The sequence below is a fragment of the Priapulus caudatus genome, unplaced genomic scaffold (genome assembly GCF_000485595.1).
Source record: "Priapulus caudatus unplaced genomic scaffold, Priapulus_caudatus-5.0.1 Scaffold2805, whole genome shotgun sequence".
Taxonomy (NCBI): Eukaryota; Metazoa; Priapulida; class Priapulimorpha; order Priapulimorphida; family Priapulidae; genus Priapulus; species Priapulus caudatus.
The window spans coordinates 14745-20309 of NW_014579866.1; positions in this window are offsets into that span (position 1 = coordinate 14745).

Below are 5565 nucleotides of genomic sequence, written 5' to 3' on the forward strand. Positions count from 1 at the left end.
TTCTCTCTCTCTCCCCCTCTCTCTCTCTCCCTCTCTCTCTCTCTCCCTCTCTCTCCCTCTCTCTCCCCCTCTCTCTGCCTCTGCCTCTCTCTCTCTCTCCCACTCTCTCTCCCTCTCTCTCCCCCTCTCTCTGCCTCTCTCTCTCTCCTTTCCCGTCCACTCTATTTCCCCATCATGCTGCCACGTTGCTGTTCGCGCGTTTCGCCTGAGAGAACGCCGTAACACCGCACTGCTTCGTACTGCGCAAAACGTGTATAAACGCACGCTGTCAGGAGCGTATTGATTAATGCGAGTTAGAGTGATTGATGGCCGTAGCGCCCCACGCTGAGGTGCCCCCCCCCCACCACCACCACCACCACTCCACGCTATCGATGCGTTATGGAGCGAAAACATGGGGAGGCGGGGGTCCCTTGCTAGTATGCGTTTGTCATCGTTGTTCGTTATCCCCTCCTCCACCATACGCTAGCATCGACACGATTCTAATCAACGACTCTAATGTTATTATCGGCCGTTGCTATCACCCAGTATTGTTACCGACCACCATTGTTACTGCACATCATTGTTATCATTCCTAACTGTTATTGTCCGACATTGTTATCATCTACGATTGTTATTGTCCGACATTGTTATCATCTACGATTGTTATTGTCCGACATTGTTATCATCTACAATTGTTATTGTCCGCCATTGTTATCATCTACGATTGTTATTGTCCTGCATTGTTTTTTATCTATCATTGTTATCATCGACCATTGTCATCGCCCAGCCTTGCTATCACCTGCAGATTTTATCACCTATCAATATTATCACCTGTCAATGGCCATCAGCAAGCAATATTCCCAATCGCCATTGTTTATCTACACTAAGTTTATCACCCTTCCTACAAATATTTTCATCCCTCAGTTGATATAAAACCACCCATGTTTAGTAGACACCAATGTTTAGTATATATAGCAATGCTATCAATCTGAATTGTCCCGCCGCGCATCAGTGTTAGCAGTAATGTTATCACCCTAACCCTCCTCCATTGTTAACACCCTCGTTAACGCAGTGCTATCCATATACGTCATCCCGGTCACATGATCCCGTAGCCAGCCAGTCAGCTGTCAGTCAGCCAGCGGCAGTCTGTTAGAGAAACAGTTCATCAAATTTTTTAACAGCCGCGAATCTCCACCCTCTCTTTTTATCTCCCTCTCTCGCTCTCGCTCTCTCTCTCTCTCTCGCTCTCTCAGCGTGAGAGAGAATAAGTACTCGACTTTAATCCGTGCGTGCTCTCTAATCCTCTCTTGGCTCCATTCCGGTCACGTACGCGTAATAACAGCAGCAGCAGTCAGCAGGCAGCAGCAGCAGCAGAAGGCAGCAGTAGCAGTAGCAGCAGCATGAGTACAGTAGCCAGCGATCAGCAGCGTATTGTAGCAGTAGCAGCAGTAGAGCAGCAGCAGCAGCAGCATCAGTAAAGTATAGAATAGCAGTACAGGCAGTACAGCATCAGTAAATGCAGCAGCAGGCAGCAGCCAGCAGAGCAGCAGCAGTACGTAGTAGCAGCAGTGCAGTACAGCAGCCATAAGTAACAGTAGCAGCATCAGCAGCAGTATCCGTACAGGGCCAGTAGCACAGTAGTAGGCAGCAGCAGCAGCGCATCAGTAACAAGTAGCAATTAGCAGTAGCAGCGTAGGCAGCATCAGTATAAGCAGCAGCAGCAGCAGCAGCGAGGCATCAGTAACAGCATTAAACAGTAGCAGCAGCTTCACAACCCCAGTTGTATTGTACTATCGGCGTACTACACATACCGTCATTTTCTATCTGTTCTGTCTGTTCTTTCTGTCTCTCTCCTGCCTGCCTGCCTGCCTGCTCCTGCCTTTGCCTCCTGCCTGCCTGCTTGCGCCTGCCTGCCTGCTGGCCTGTCCTGCCTGCTGCCTGCTTCTCGCCTACCTGCTGCTTCCTGTCCTGCCTGCTTTGCTGCTCGCTGCCTGCCTGCTGCCTGTAGCCTGCTTGCCTGCTGGCCTGCCCTAGCTATCTGCCTGGGTATAATCTCCTGCCTACCTCCTACCTACCTACCTTGCTGTCGCGGGGAGATGACGACCATGTACGTAAGCCTTTGTTGGACCAGCCTTGCCACTCCACTCCGGTGCTTAGCGCGGGCAGGAGCACTCTCAGAGGTTTTGAGGGGGCGAGGTGTCGAGGGGTGAGGTGGTGTCGGATTAGAGGGGGTGAGGTGGTGTAAGTTATGAGAGGGATGGGAGAAGCTAGCTGCGACACCGTATGACAGGACACTAGCTGTGGCAGTATATGATATGTCACCTGCTGCAACACTGACTTTGACACTAGCTGTGACACTATATGATACGTAACATGCTGGGAGACTGATTTCGACACTAGCTGTGACACTGTATGACAGAACACTAGCTGTGACACTGTATAACAGGACACTAATTGTGACACTATATGATATGTCACTTGCTGCGACACTAGCTGTGACACTGTATGGGAGAACACTATCAGTGACACTATGTGACTGGACACGAAACTGCACTACGTGTCATTAGCTGTGACACTACGTGATACATCACCTGCCGTGTATCACTGCTGGACCTATGCTTGACCCCCGGCTCTGCGAACACTGACTCGGCCGTTGGACTGGCAGAGATAATTGATTACATGACGGGACACTGGCTACGTGACACCGCATGACAGAGCGACAGGGCGGCAGCGGCAGCTCGTGTCACGCCCCCGCCGGCGTCGTATGTGTCACGTATACGTGGCAATGCACGGGTCGTTGGCTGCGTTACGCCACGGACGAACGCTCGCTTGTCATCTGTAGAGTTTACAGCGCGAGTGAAAAACCCTGGCTCTGCGAATTCAGACAGCGCGCTTTCTATCGATCCCCAGTCAGTTTCTCTTGTCATGCTGATTTCACCGTGGCCCAGAGAGAGAGAGAGAGAAAGAGAGAGAGAAAACAGAAAGAGGAGAGTGAAAGAAAGGGAACGAGAGAAAACAGCAAGAGTGGGAGGGAAAGGGAAGAGAGAGAGAGAGATAAGTGAGTACGATAGAAGAGATGGAGGAGAGAAAGAGAGAGAGAGCGAGAGGAGAGAGAGCGTCGAGAGAGAGACGAGATGAGAGAGAGAGAGGAGGAGAGAGAGAAAAGAGCAGAGACGGAGAGAGTGTGTGTGTCGTGTCTGTATGCTGGAATGTGTGTGATGCTGTGGGTGTGTGTGGTTGTGTGTGGACTGTTGTGTGGTGTGTGTATGTGCGTACGTGCCTTGCGGTGCGCGTGTGTGCGCGTGTCGTGCGTGGCGGTGTGCGTGGGTGTGGCGTGCGTCGCGTGTGTGATGTGGTGATGTGTGTGTGTGCTGTGTGTGTGTGGTGTGCTGTGTGTGTGTGAGGGGGGTGGCTGCTTGTTTGTTGCACCTGCCTGCCACACGATTGCTGATCAAACAGACGATATTTACCTGTATAGATCGATTAGGCTGTTCCCGTCATTCGCCACCACCCCCACTCATCCACTTCGAACCAGCGCTGGTGGCTGCGGCCAGCGCTGTAGTTATACCACGTACAGGGCAGGATCAGTACACTAGGCTGATTATACGTATAGAGGGGTCAGTGATTGAGAGCGCAAATATCATAGTGTGCATCAAGCGTTTTATCTCCTCTTACAGTAAGCACATCAAGGCTGTAAGATAGACCTTCTCCTCCTCCACATCACCTCTCGTACCTTCTCTCTCTCTCTCTCTCTCTCTCTCTCTCTTTCTTTCTCTCTTTTTCTCTCTCTCTCTCTCTCTCTCTCTCTCGCTCCCCCCTCTCTCCCCTCTCTCTCTCTCTCTCTCTCTATCTTTACGTACGTTGCTTGTACAGACAAACCTGTATACGTACATAACGACCCCATTAGGGAAAGATAAAAAGACGTCTTCTGTAGACACTTGTCTGTTCCCTCGTGGTGACCGCTAGCATATAGGTTCAACTGTACTCTGTCGCCTGGGTAGTTGAATGTAAATTGGAGAAGGGGAGAAGGGGAGAGGGGGAGAGGGGAGAGGGGGAGAGGGGAGAGAAGCGGAGCGTGGAATGGCAGTCGTGACTGCTGCTGTATGTACGCGCGTTGGAATGTAGAATTGTGCCACCGACACACGCACACGCGCGCGCCGTGCCGTGCGCGGTTTTGTTCGGGCGTGCGGCGGAGCTATGAGTGCAGAAAGTGACAGAGAGAAAGACGGGGAGAGAGAGAGAGAGAGAGAGAGAGAGAGAGAGAGAGAGAGAAAGGGAGAGGGCAGAGTGGAGAGATCGGAGGACGATAGATAGCGTAATTTCTACTTAATCTATATGTGATCACAATACAGGGATAATTATACAATAGTTGAGCAATTGAGAGAGCGAGAGGTATAGACATATAAAGAGAGAAAGAGTGAATGAGAGCAAGCGAAAGAGAGCGAAACAGAGAGAGAGAGAGAGAAAGAGACTTTGACGACTATATATTACTGTTAATAGTACGTAGTGTGTGTCGCGCGCCTGTATAGAAACACACTCTCTTACAGACACTGTAATTATACGATATGGCGTGACGTCACGCCTCGTCTGCATCGTGACGTTGTTGATGCACACGCGCATTGATGAATTCCCGGATGTTAAAAATTTAAAACGGGCTGCGCATGCGCATTGCACGCGCATTCCGCAACGTTCCGCAGCAGCGCGACAGATGCATTGATCGATCGGTTAGTTAAGTCTGTTTCCTGCGTCCCGGATTGATTGATATGACGCGGCATTATATTCAGCAGCGCCGATACAACGTCGATCACGCGTCCGCGCCCGTCGGCACGTGGCCGACGTCGTGACGTCACTGACGATGATTGATTGATTGTCTTCTGTGATCGACGTCACGCGGGGGTGACGTCACGCGGAGCTGATGGCGCTGTTCTATTGTTGGTTGTCGCGACGCGCGAAGGGAAACATAGGAGAGAGGAAGCAAAGATTAGATTACTGTAGTTACTGTAGTAGTTAAGGGAGTAGACAATCAAAGGCAAAGACCAGAATAATTAAAAGGATAGTTTTAGAGCAAAATAACACCTTGCAATTTTAGTGTTAGATTGCACCTTTATTGCAAGATAACATCGAGGGCAAGCAAACAGGCAGAACGTTAGTAAGCTGACACTCACGTGGATTCCAAAATCTCAAACATCCGTCATCTGATATCACCAGATTTTAATGGGTCCTCTTCTTCAGAACATCATGAATCAGATTTCATACTCCATCCTCTAAACTGTCCTCAATACTCCGAAATCCCCGTTTATTCTAGCGGTACCCTCCTTTATCCACTTTCTTTCCTCAGTGGTCTGTTCGTACTAGCTCTGACAAAAAAGACACTTCATCTAAATATCTTCAATAACCCGTCTTCACATAGTATCATCACACACTTCATTGACCTTGACCTTGACCTTGACTTGACCTTGACTTTGGAAAACAAAACTCCTCTTTATGGAAACACCATCTGGTTTCTTTTCGGAATCTCTTCTCTGCGTTTGTTTACTTTCGAAATCTTTGTTGATTTTTAAGTCTATTTTTAAGGAAATATATATA